Here is a 13,135-nt window from a genome sequence, read left to right as displayed (position 1 = left end):
ATAATTTTAAGCTATATAGGTCAGAGAAAGTACTGTTAATCTTAACCCCCAGATATGTAATATAACTTTTTGCCCCATAAAAGATTGAAATTTAGTTCTATTGTTTTTTTTGTATGAGCTGGAAGGCAAATCGGGGAGAGCCTCACATTTGTCTAGGGTTGATCCTATAGCCCGAAATTTCTGAGAAATTCCCCAGGATACTGTACAAATTTAGGCAAGAGGTCAGAGGTCTGGACAAAGTCAATAAGACATCATCAGCGAATAAGGTCGAGTTTATATTCTTCGCCTGCTACCTCCACTCCCCCCTCACATCTGTCGTTTGTCTAATAAACGCTGCGAGTGGCTCGATGCTAATGGCAAATAAAAAGCGGGTGATAATGGACACCCTTGCGGTGTCCCCATTTAAAATATCTATTGACCCTAGAAATGTACCCCTGCCCCTCCCACTACTGCATTGGTCTTGAGTAAATGGTTGTGAGTGCTCTTATGAAGGCTCCCTTAAAACCCATCTATCTAATACTCTGACATAAACTTCCAATCTACCCTATCAAATGCTTTTTCTGCGTCGAGTGATAGAAGACGGGATGGTGTTTTAGTCTGAGATAAAAAGTCTACCAGGGTCACAATTCTCCTAATGTTATCTGGGGCCTCTCTCTCCCTGATAAATCCCACTTGGTCTTTATGTATCAATGAGGGTAGAAACACTTTAGTCTATTTGCCATAATCTTGTGAAAATTTTAAGGTCTAAATTAATTAGGGAGATTGGTCTATAGTTTTGACAATATTTCGGGTTTTTCCCTGACTTGGGTAATTACCACTATTTTGGCTTGAAGCATCTCTTTGGGTATCTTTCCTCCCGCTAGAATCCCATTACAGAATGTTATTAGGTGGGGTAGCAATTCTTTCTTAAATATCTTTCTTTATAAACAACAACAATTCTGGTGTTCACTGTCCCTTTAAGCCCTCTGCTAAAAAGCCAATGTGCCAGTTGACAGGGACACCTGAACGACCAAGCAAATCACTGTCTGTTTTCAGCTCGGCAGCTCCAACGCTCGTTCTGCTCTGACTTTTTAACTATGTGTTTAACGTAACCAATTTGCAGGATAGATAACTTATTAGAGCATGCCATTTTTGCCCTAGAATGTCTCTTTGACTCCTTTTTTTTCTGGGGGGGATAATTGTGCACAAGTGCAGCTTACATTTCTGAATACACTATATGGCCAAAAGTTTGCAGACACCCAAACCATCAAAACTATATGAGCTTGTTGGCATCCCTCATGAACATTAAAGGGACACTAAAGACTAAGGCCTAGATTACAAGGGTTTTCTCGATCGTTTGCTCTCTATTTTAAATTGTGCTGATATTACAAGTTTGAAAGTAAACACGATCTCGCTAGTGCAATCGCGATTTATGCTAGAATTATTACCCCCATTTCAGAGCCTGTGGTTAATTGTTTAGTGAAAATAAAACGCTTGCAAAAAACACTGCAAAAATACATCACAAGTACAGTTAGACTAATAATACTGTCCTATTAAAAACTATGCTTAAAAAATATTGCAAAAACCGTTATAAGGGCTCAAAGATATGAATCTCGTGTGTAAGAAAAAAAAAAAACACCCGCCAAAGGGCGCTAACATTGAGATACAAACAGATACATGTCTAAAGTTGAAATCATATATTATTTAAAGGAGATGGGGAGGTGGAAATGAGGCGTTAGAAATAGCACTAGGGGGTTAAAAGTACTATGGATAAGTGATATCTTACTCTTATATTAGTGTGTAATTTAGAGAGATAAAGGCTTGTAGATGTGAGATCACATCAGATTAGATAATTAGCGACAGGTGTAAAAGGTCTTGTAAATGTTGAAATCACTAAAGAACTAGTAACTAGATGTAAAACATAAATAAACAACAATTTATTACAAATGTAACCCTATTAATAGAAAAGCACAAATCTTAGTGCTATAAATGACATGTAAAATATACAATAAAAGTTATAAAATACCTAAGTGTTGCAACACTGATTCATAAATTCAAGTTATGAATCAGTGTTGCAACACTTTCGGTATTTTATAATTTTTATTGTATATTTTACATGTCCATTTATAGCACTAAGATTTGTGCTCTCTATTAATAGGGTTACATTTGTAATAAATTGTTGTTTATTTATCGTTTTACATCTAGTTACTAGTTCTTTAGTGATTTCAACATTTACCAGACCTTTATATGTTTTAAACCTGTCGCCAATTGTCTAATCTGATGTGATTTCAACATCTACAAGCCTTTAAACTCTCTAAATACACACTAATATAAGAGTAAGATATCACTTTATCCATAGTACTTTTAATCCCTAGTGCTATTTCTAGCGCCTCATTTCCACCTCCTCATCTCCTTCAAATTATTCGCTATCTAGGAAGAAGATAGTAAGAATTAGAGGCTTAGGGGCTATTTAACTCTAGCGCTTTTTTATTTACCCCCCCTTTTTTTTATATATTATTTATAAACACATAAATATATATGTATACATATAGTAGACATATATATAAATGCATTAAAACCTTTTGGTATTAAGTAGATGAAAACACGTAAAAACATATTAATGCAATATACATATTTATATTTATAACTATGTATTTACCTGTAATATTTCACATTCCTATATACAGTAAATAGCAGAATATGTTTTTAAGTATTTCCAAATATATATTTCTATATATCTGTATATATCTATACCTATATATAATCATCTATACAGGGAGTGCAGAATATTAGGCAAGTTGTATTTTTGAGGATTAATTTTATTATTGAACAACAACCATGTTCTCAATGAACCCCAAAAAAACGAATTAATATCAAAGCTGAATAGTTTTGGAAGTAGTTTTTAGTTTGTTTTTAGTTATAGCTATTTTAGGGGGGATATCTGTGTGTGCAGGTGACTATTACTGTGCATAATTATTAGGCAACTTAACAAAAAACACAATATATACCCATTTCAATTATTTATTTTTACCAGTGAAACCAATATAACATCTCAACATTCACAAATATACATTTCTGACATTCAAAACAAAACAAAAACAAATCAGTGACCAATATAGCCACCTTTCTTTGCAAGGACACTCAAAAGCCTGCCATCCCATGGATTCTGTCAGTGTTTTGATCTGTTCACCATCAACATTGCGTGCAGCAGCAACCACAGCCTCCCAGACACTGTTCAGAGAGGTGTACTGTTTTCCCTCCTTGTAAATCTCACATTTGATGATGGACACAGGTTCTCAATGGGGTTCAGATCAGGTGAACAAGGAGGCCATGTCATTAGATTTTCTTCTTTATACCCTTTCTTGCCAGCCACGCTGTGGAGTACTTGGACGCGTGTATGGAGCATTGTCCTGCATGAAAATCATGTTTTTCTTGAAGGATGCAGACTTCTTTCTGTACCACTGCTTGAAGAAGGTGTCTTCCAGAAACTGGCAGTAGGACTGGGAGTTGAGCTTGACTCCATCCCTCAAACCGAAAAGGCCCCACAAGATCATTCTTTGATGATACCAGCCCAAACCAGTACTCCACCTCCACCCTTGCTGGCGTCTGAGTCGGGACTGGAGCTCTCTGCCCTTTACCAATCCAGCCACGGGCCCATCCATCTGGCCCATCAAGACTCACTCTCATTTCATCAGTCCATAAAACCTTAGAAAAATCAGTCTTGAGATATTTCTTGGCCCAGTCTTGGACATTTCAGCTTGTGTGTCTTGTTCAGTGGTGGTCATCTTTCAGCCTTTCTTACCTTGGCCATGTCTCTGAGTATTGCACACCTTGTGCTTTTGGGCACTCCAGTGATGTTGCAGCTCTGAAATATGGCCAAACTGGGTGGCAAGTGGCATCTTGGCAGCTGCACGCTTGACTTTTCTCAGTTCATGGGCAGTTATTTTGCGCCTTGGTTTTTCCACACGCTTCTTGCGACCCTGTTGGACTTATTTGAATGAAAACGCTTGATTGTTCGATGATCACGCTCAGAAGCTTTGCAATTTTTAAAGAGTGCTGCATCTCTCTGCAAGATATCTCACTATTTTTGACTTTTCTGAGCTGTCAAGTCCTTCTTTTGACCCATTTTGCCAAGGAAAGGAAGTTGCCTATAATATGCCCAACATGATATAGGGGTGTTGATGTCATTAGACCACACCCCTTCTCATTACAGAGATGCACATCACCTAACATGCTTAATTGGTAGTAGGCTTTCGAGCCTATACAGCTTGGAGTAAGACAACATGCATAAAGAGGATGATGTGGTCAAAATTACTCATTGTGCTTAATAATTATGCACTCCCTGTATATGTAGGTATAAATATATATTAGTTTAAAAAAAAAACATCAGATATATGTAGAAATATTTATTTAGCAATACAAAGAATATATTCCGTTACGTAAAGAACATTGGAATATGAAATATTCATATTTTCATGTCAGGTTAGCACTAATGAAAATACTTAATGGTGTTTGCGGTGGTGTTTATTTCTCCATTGACTTCTATGGGGGAGTACGTGAATTCGCACTTGATATTCTAAATTTTGATTTTTGTGCTAGTCGTGTTACACCTAGAGCAAAGTTTACTTTCAACTTGTAATATGAGCGCAACCTGACTAGCGCAAATATCTTAATTCTAGTGGCATTTTCACTATAACAAAAACACAAAATATTGCTCCCTTTTTAATCTAGTCCTAAATACATTTCATGCACCTCCCTCTAATCATGGGTACTGCAGTGCAGGTATCTGAAGGAGAGTTGTTGCACATGCACAAATTTATCAGCACTGGAATGCATAAAAGAAAAGAAAGACTTCAATATGGTGGTATCTATGACTAGAGGGTACCCATGACTAGAGGAGGCGAGGAATTACATCAATGCTATCCTTATAAAATGTATTTAACTATTAATGTCCCTTTGATATGTGGTTGCACCCCTCCCCTTTGCAGCTATAACAGCTCCAATTCTTCTAGGAAAGCTTTCCATAAGAATTTAAAGTGTGTCTGTGGAATTTGTACTATTCAGCCAAAAGAGCATATGTGAAGTCAGTCACTAATGGTTGACATAAGAGAAAGTCTGGCTCACAATTGAAATGCCAACCTCATTCTAAAGGTGTTAAAAGGGGGTTAAGGTCTCTGTAAAGGCCTTCTCGAGTTCCTCCACACCAAATTTGTCAAACCATGTCTTCAGTGACCTTGCTTGCAGTTATGCTGAAACAGGAAGGAGCCCTTCCTCAAACTGTTACCACAAAGTTGAAAGAGCCCAGTTGTCTAAAAGGTCTCTTTATTCTGTAGCATTAAGGTGGTCTCTCAAAGGAACTAAGGGACCAAGCGAAACCCTAAAAAAGAGCCCCAGACAATAATCCCTCCTCAACCAAAATCTGCAGCAGGCAACTATACATTCTCCTGCATCCGCCATACTCAGATTCTTCCATCAGACTGCCAGATAGTGAAGTATGATTCATCACTCTGAGAGTCTGGTGGCAGCTTAATTAACGTCACGTCTGTAGACTCTTGACATTGAACATGTTGAGACTTGTGTACAGCTAGTTGGCCATGGAAGCCCCATTTCATAAAGCTCCTGACGCACCCTTCTTGTGACAGAATTTGCCTTCCAGAGGCAGTTTGGAACTTTGTAGTGAATGATGCAACAGATAAAAAGGCATTTTTTATGCACTTTTTGGCAGCCCTGCTATGTGAGCTTGCATGGTCTACAAGTTTAAGGCTGGACTGTTGTTACTTTTAGGTCGCGGATTTAAATAATCACGATCTGATATGATTGGAATGAGAGCCCCTGCTAGCAGCCGATTGGCCACCAGTGAGCAGGGGCAGCATTGCACAAGCATATTCACTAGACATGCTTGTGCAATGATAAATGCAGACAGCATTGTTGAGCGGAATCATGTCCCACTAACCATTTAATAAATTTACTCCTAAGTGATAAATTTGTGCAAAAAAAAAGTGTCTGTATTTCTGGCACCTTATTAAAATACAGACAAAGTATGATAAACACATTTTCCCTATTATAAGAGCTAACAACTTTTTTTTAAGGAGATCAAACTGGGATTTTAATGAGCGTTTTATCAAGAAGGGTCCTAAGCATGGAATAAAGCCCACAGACAGAGGCATTTTTGTAATAAATCTACAGTACATTTGATTCTGGTGCTATTTATCACTGATAGAGTTAAAACATTTAGTCCTTGATCACAATCTTCAGATAATGGCTCCTGACAACTTGGTTTAGGTCCGGCTGCTATGGGAAGCAGCATGTTTTTCCATAATCAAAATAAGTCCATAAGCAATGGTCCTTGTAAAGCAAAGGTGCCCCCTTAAGGCTGCCTTAGGTAGTAATGTGGCATCAGGATTAGCTATTCTTGGAACAAACCAGATGGAATACTAAAATACAGAAAAGAGAAAAGGCGCTCCAATGGAGCAGACAATCCCAACAAATATCAGATAACAACAGACCCAGTGATCCCCACCACAGATGTATACTTACAAAGGGAATGCACTATCATACAGTGCAATTCAAGCAGGCTGGGTGGATCAGAGCCCCCAAGCTGGCTCACTCCGGTATTCCTGGTCTGCACCATTTGAGCGCCTTTTTCGCTTTCCTGTATTTTTCCATAATAACTGTGTTATTTGGACAATGATCAGAAGGGAGGATGATTTGGGTGAGAATGTAGTAAACAGTGAGTGATAGAGGATACATTTGGGAAATTTCTATATAATGTAAACTTTAATACTGATCAATTGGGACTTTCACTGATACTAAATTCAGTTTTGGAATTAATCAATTTTTAAGACATCTAGATAATATATATAAAAACCAAACTTAAAGGGACATGTTACCAAAATTTTGATTCTTAAGGCTACCTTTCAACCTAGGGACCAATAAAAAAAATATACAGTCGATAATAGACGTAAAGTGATAAAATGATGGAGAATTTAAAAAAAAAATATATATATATAAATTACTTTTTATTCCAATATATAAATAGAATGAGGAAAAAGGAACTATAAAGAAATAAAGGTGAAGAAATGTATTTTGAAAAATCTCAAAAGTATATGTAATAGATTGCATTTAAATGCAAACAGAACATCTGCAAATATGATCCAAATCACTTGAAAACTTCATTGATTTTGCTATAAAACTGTAAGTACTTCACTTTATAATAATTGTTTCTCTCATGCTCTCCAGTCTTGCACTTGAGCTGTAAGTGCATGCAGGTCAGGGTTGTATTGGGAAAAAGAGGCACAAAACAACGTTGTCGCCTTATTCAAGAGACACTTAATCATGAGGTAATTTGCAAACCAAAGCAAAACCAAATCATTCTAAGATATGAGAAGAATTATATTCTGCATTTTAAATACTTTTTTTATGTCTATTTTTGTTCTATTTTTTTTTATTCTTGCTGTTAGCAACTTATTTTGTGTTGTGTTGTATTTCCATGTTTTCTACAAATTCTTTATCCTGAAGGTTTTTTTTGTGCTTTAGTGTGTGTGCTCTTTATCTAGTTTTAAAAATCTTTTGTACAAATGAATTATATTGATATACATTTTATATACGTAGTGATGTCGCAAACTTAAAATTTTCCGTTCGTGAACAGCAAAAGCGAACGTCCGCAACTGTTCGCGAACGGGCGACCCGGGCAAACCGCCATTGACTTCAATAGGCAGGCGAATTTTAAAACCCACAGGGACTCCTTTCTGGCCACAATAGTGATGGAAAAGTTGTTTCAAGGGGACTAACACCTGGACTGTGGCATGCCGGAGGGGGATCCATGGCAAAACTCCCACGGAAAATTACATAGTGATGCAGAGTCTGGTTTTAATCCATAAAGGGCATAAATCACCTAACATTCCTAAATTGTTTGGAATAACGTGCTTTAAAACATCAGGTATGATGTTGTATCGATCAGGTAGTGTAAGGGTTACGCCCGCTTCACAGTGACAGACCAAACTCCCCGTTTAACGCACGCAAACAACTGCAAACAGTCCATTTGCACAACCACGAGATAGATAGATTTGATAGATATACATAGATTAGATAGATAGATCAATAGATGCAATATACATTTGATAGATATATAGATAGATTTGATAGATAAATAGATAGATATATAATTTCCCAGACAGAGAATTACAAGACGTGCGGTCTGAGACCCATGGTAAGGTTCCCAGAGGCAGTTGCGGCACCAGGGGACGTGTATATGGCATGGATTTTAGGAACCGGGAGATGGAAAAAGATGCTTGGTCGGTCCTCCTACTTCAAATTTGGGGCACTGCGCGTGCAATCTACTGTGCCACCAGATATGAGTGGTGTGTTAAGTAGTACTATTCTGATCAGTTTAATACCTGTTACTCCCCTATCGGGGAGTGTATATGGCATGGATTTTAGGAACCGGGAGATGGAAAAAGATGCTTGGTCGGTCCCCTACTTCAAATTTGGGGCACTGCATGCAATCGTGGCCGGACTTTTAGCCGACGACATTTGGCCGACGGACTTTGGCCAAACACAAGTGGCTGTCACAAAACAGTCCGGCCACGAGATAGATTTGATAGATAGATACATAGATTAGATAGATAGATCAATAGATGCAATATACATTTGATAGATACGATAGATAGATAGATAGATATAGATTTGATAGATAAATAGATAGATTTGATAGATAGATAATTTCCAGACAGAGAATTACAAGATGTGCGGTCTGGGACCCATGGTAAGGTTCCCAGAGGCAGTTGCGGCGCCAGGGGACGTGTATATGGCATGGATTTTAGGGGGAAAATTTGGGGTCACTCACTGCGCGTGCAATCTACTGTGCCACCAGATATGAGTGGTGTGTTAAGTAGTACTATTCTGATCAGTTTAATACCTGTTACTCCCCCTATCGGGGAGGTGTATATGGCATGGATTTTAGGAACCGGGAGATGGAAAAAGATGCTTGGTCGGTCTCCTACTTCAAATTTGGGGCACTGCGCGTGCAATCGTGGCCGGACTTTTAGCCGACGACATTTGCAGATGACATTTGGCCACGGACATTTGGCCGAAACACAAGTGGCTGTCACAAAACAGTCCGGCCACGAGATAGATAGATTTGATAGATAGATATAGATAGATACATAGATAGATAGATAGATCAATAATGCAATATACATTTGATAGATACGATAGATAGTTAGATAGATTTGCTAGATAAATAGATAGATTTGATAGATAGATAATTTCCCAGACAGAGAATTACAAGACGTGCGGGCTGGGACCCATGGTAAGGTTACTTCCTTTTGCACAATCGAGTACAGGTTGGGGATTGCCTTTTGTGCAAAGAAATTTCGGCCGGGTACCTTCCACTGCGGTTCCCCTATCAGGGGATGTGTATATGGCATGGATTTTAGGAACCGGGAGATGGAAAAAGATGCTTGGTCGGTCCTCCTACTTCAAATTTGGGGCACTGCACGTGCAATCTAATGTGCCACCAGATAGGAGTGGTGTGTTAAGTAGTACTATTCCTATCAGTTTAATCCTGTTAAGTGTCTTTTTTTTGTTTTGTTTTTGAAGCCACAGTGCAGCACCAGAGGCCAGAAAAATTTGGCATGTACACATGCCTGAAAAATTAGGTATTGTTGCAGCCGCTGCTGTAGCAGCGGCCAGAAAAATTGATGTTTGTTTCCCAGGCAGAAAGTGCCCTAAAACATTGCGGCTTGAACCCTAGTTGGTGGCGGATAAGTCACGCAAGTCATCCGGCATTTGAAGATAAAATACAGCAGCGTGTGGACCATTTTTAGCCCAAGGCAGCTCATCTCATCAGGCCTTTTTTACTCGAATGTATCGCCCAATGTCAGTCCCTTCGGGATCCATCCCTCATTCATCTTAATAAAGGTGAGGTAATCTAGACTTTTTTGACCTAGGCGACTTCTCTTCTCAGTGACAATACCTCCTGCTGCACTGAAGGTCCTTTCTGACAGGACACTTGAAGCGGGGCAGGCCAGAAGTTCTATTGCAAATTGGGATAGCTCAGGCCACAGGTCAAGCCTGCACACCCAGTAGTCAAGGGGTTCATCGCTCCTCAGAGTGTCGAGATCTGCAGTTAAGGCGAGGTAGTCTGCTACCTGTCGGTCGAGTCGTTCCTGAGGGTGGACCCCGAAGGGCTGTGGCGATGCATAGGAGTTAAAAAGCTCCGCATGTCCTCCATCAACAACACGTCTGTAAAGCGTCCTGTCCTTGCCGGCGTGTCGTGGGAGTCGGAGGATTACTTTCAGCTCTTCCCCTGTTAGATTCACGTTGTGCTGTGACATCACCCTTATACGCTGTGTAAAGCATACTTTTTAATTTATTTTGGAAATGCTGCATCCTTTCCGACTTGTGGTAATTCGGTAACATTTCTGGCACTTTATGCTTATACTGGGGGTCTAGTAGCGTGGACACCCAGTACAGGTTGTTCTCCTTCAGCTTTTTTATACGAGGGTCCCTCAACAGGCACAACAGCATGAAAGACCCCATTTGCACAAGGTTGGATGCCGAGCTACTCATGTCCCGTTCCTCGTCCTCAGTGATTGCACTGAAGGTATCTTCTTCCCCCCAGCCACGTACAACACCACGGGTAACAGATAGGTGTTAGTATGTATATACACACATACACACACACATATATATATATATAAATGTGTGTGTGTGTTATGTCAGAAATCTTTTGCAAACATATTTTTTTTTTTGTTCTAAACAATTTTGCCTGTCATATCTCTGTATTTATTTATTCCACTATATGTATATATTGTAAATGTACTATTAGTCTGAGCAGGAATTATTATTATTATTCTTTATTCTTTATTTATAAAGCGCCGACAGATTCCGCAGCGCTGCCCATGGGTACAAGGATAACAGTACAGTGGAGAAAAAATACGATAAGACACAAAATTTTACAGACAAATACAGGGGGAATTGAGGGCCCTATTCCCGTGGGAACTTACAATCTAGACAGGTAGGAGAATTAGAAACAGGAGGTGGGGACTGCAGAGGTGAGAATGATATTAGTGAGGAGATAGAGGGCCACTGTTAGTTAATTGAAGTTAGTTTGTTAATAAGTCGGGTGATAAGCTTCCCTGAACAGAAAGGTCTTTAGTGAACGTTTAAAGGAGGAGAGGTTAGGGGCAAGTCTGACATCTCGAGGAAGTGCATTCCAGAGGGTTGGTGCCGCACGAGAGAAGTCCTGTAGTCTAGAATGAGAGGAGGTGATGGTAGAGGACACAAGAAGCAGGTCATTGTTGGATCTTAGGGGGCGGGCAGGAGTATATTTGTTAATAAGTGAGGACAGGTAGGGTGGGGCAGCATTGGTGAGGGCTTTGTAGGTCAGGGTGAGAATTTTGAATTTAACTCTGTTGTGAATGGGGAGCCAGTGAAGGGGCTCACAGAGAGGCGCAGCAGAAACAGAGCGTTGAGAGAAGTGGATTAGCCTGGCAGGAATAATTGAAAATATAACATGTAATCAGAGTATCATATGTATTTATTTGCAATCAATGAATATTTTAAAGGGATAGGAAAGTAAAAATTTAAAGTTGCACTAGTGTGAGCTAGCTGCTAATTGGTGCCTGCACACATTTGTCTCTTGTGATTGGCTAAATAGATGTGTTCAGCTAGCTGTCAGTAGTGTAATGCTGTTCCTTCAGCAAAGGATAACAAGAGAATGAAGCAAATTTGATAATAAAAGGAAATTTGAAATTCTATCCAAATCATGAAAGAATATGTTGGGGTTTCCTGTCCCTTTAAGAGCTGGACCAGGTTTCTCTCTGCACCTGTCTAACCCCTCCTGATTGCAATCTATTTTTAAAAACCATCCCTACACAGGTGTTATAAGATGGGATGGGGATGGATATAAGATGACATTTCTTACTGAAAAAGAAATTTAAGAGAAGGAAGAAATACACTCGGCTAGATTTAGAGTTTAGTCGGTAACGACCCGCGTAGCTAACGCATGCCTTTTTTTTTCCCGCACCTTTTAAATACCGCTGGTATTTAGAGTTCACAGAATGGCTGCGTTTTCAGTGCGTTAGGCTCCAAAAAGGGAGCGTAGAGCATAATTTACCGCCACTTCAACTCTAAATACCAGCGTTGCTTACGGACGCGGCCAGCTTCAAAAACGTGCTCGTGCACGATTCCCCCATAGGAAACAATGGGGCTGTTTGAGCTGAAAAAAAACGAAACACCTGCAAAAAAGCAGCGTTAAGCTCCTAACGCAGCCCCATTGTTTCCTATGGGGAAACACTTCCTACGTCTGCACCTAACACCCTAGCATGTACCCCGAGTCTAAACACCCCTAACCTTACACTTATTAACCCCTAATCTGCCGCCCCCGCTATCGCTGACCCCTGCATATTATTATTAACCCCTAATCTGCCGCTCCGTACACCGCCGCAACCTACGTTATCCCTATGTACCCCTAATCTGCTGCCCTTAACACCGCCGACCCCTATATTATATTTATTAACCCCTAATCTGCCGCCCCCAACGTCACCTCCACCTACCTACAATAATTAACCCCTAATCTGCCGACCGGACTTCACCGCTGCTCTAATAAATGTATTAACCCCTAAAGCTAAGTCTAACCCTAACACTAACACCCCCCTAAGTTAAATATAATTTAAATCTAACGAAATAAATTAACTCTTATTAAATAAATTATTCCTATTTAAAGCTAAATACTTACCTGTAAAATAAACCCTAATATAGCTACAATATAAATTATAATTATATTGTAGCTATTTTAGAATTAATATTTATTGTACAAGCAACTTTGTATTTATTTTAACCAGGTACAATAGCTATTAAATAGTTAATATTTAATAGTTACCTAGTTAAAATAATTACAAAATTACCTGTAAAATAAATCCTAACCTAAGTTACAATTAAACCTAACACTACACTATCAATAAATTAATTAAATAAAATACCTACAATTATCTACAATTAAACCTAACACTACACTATCAATAAATTAATTAAATACAATACCTACAAATAAATACAATGAAATAAACTAACTAAAGTACAAAAAATAAAAAAGAACTAAGTTACAAAAAATAAATTTTTTTTACAAACATTAGAAAAATATTACAACAAT

Source organism: Bombina bombina, chromosome 4, assembly GCF_027579735.1.
Source record: "Bombina bombina isolate aBomBom1 chromosome 4, aBomBom1.pri, whole genome shotgun sequence".
Classification (NCBI taxonomy): Eukaryota; Metazoa; Chordata; class Amphibia; order Anura; family Bombinatoridae; genus Bombina; species Bombina bombina.
The sequence above is the reverse complement of the archived record's forward strand: the minus strand, read 5'-3'. Positions refer to the sequence as shown.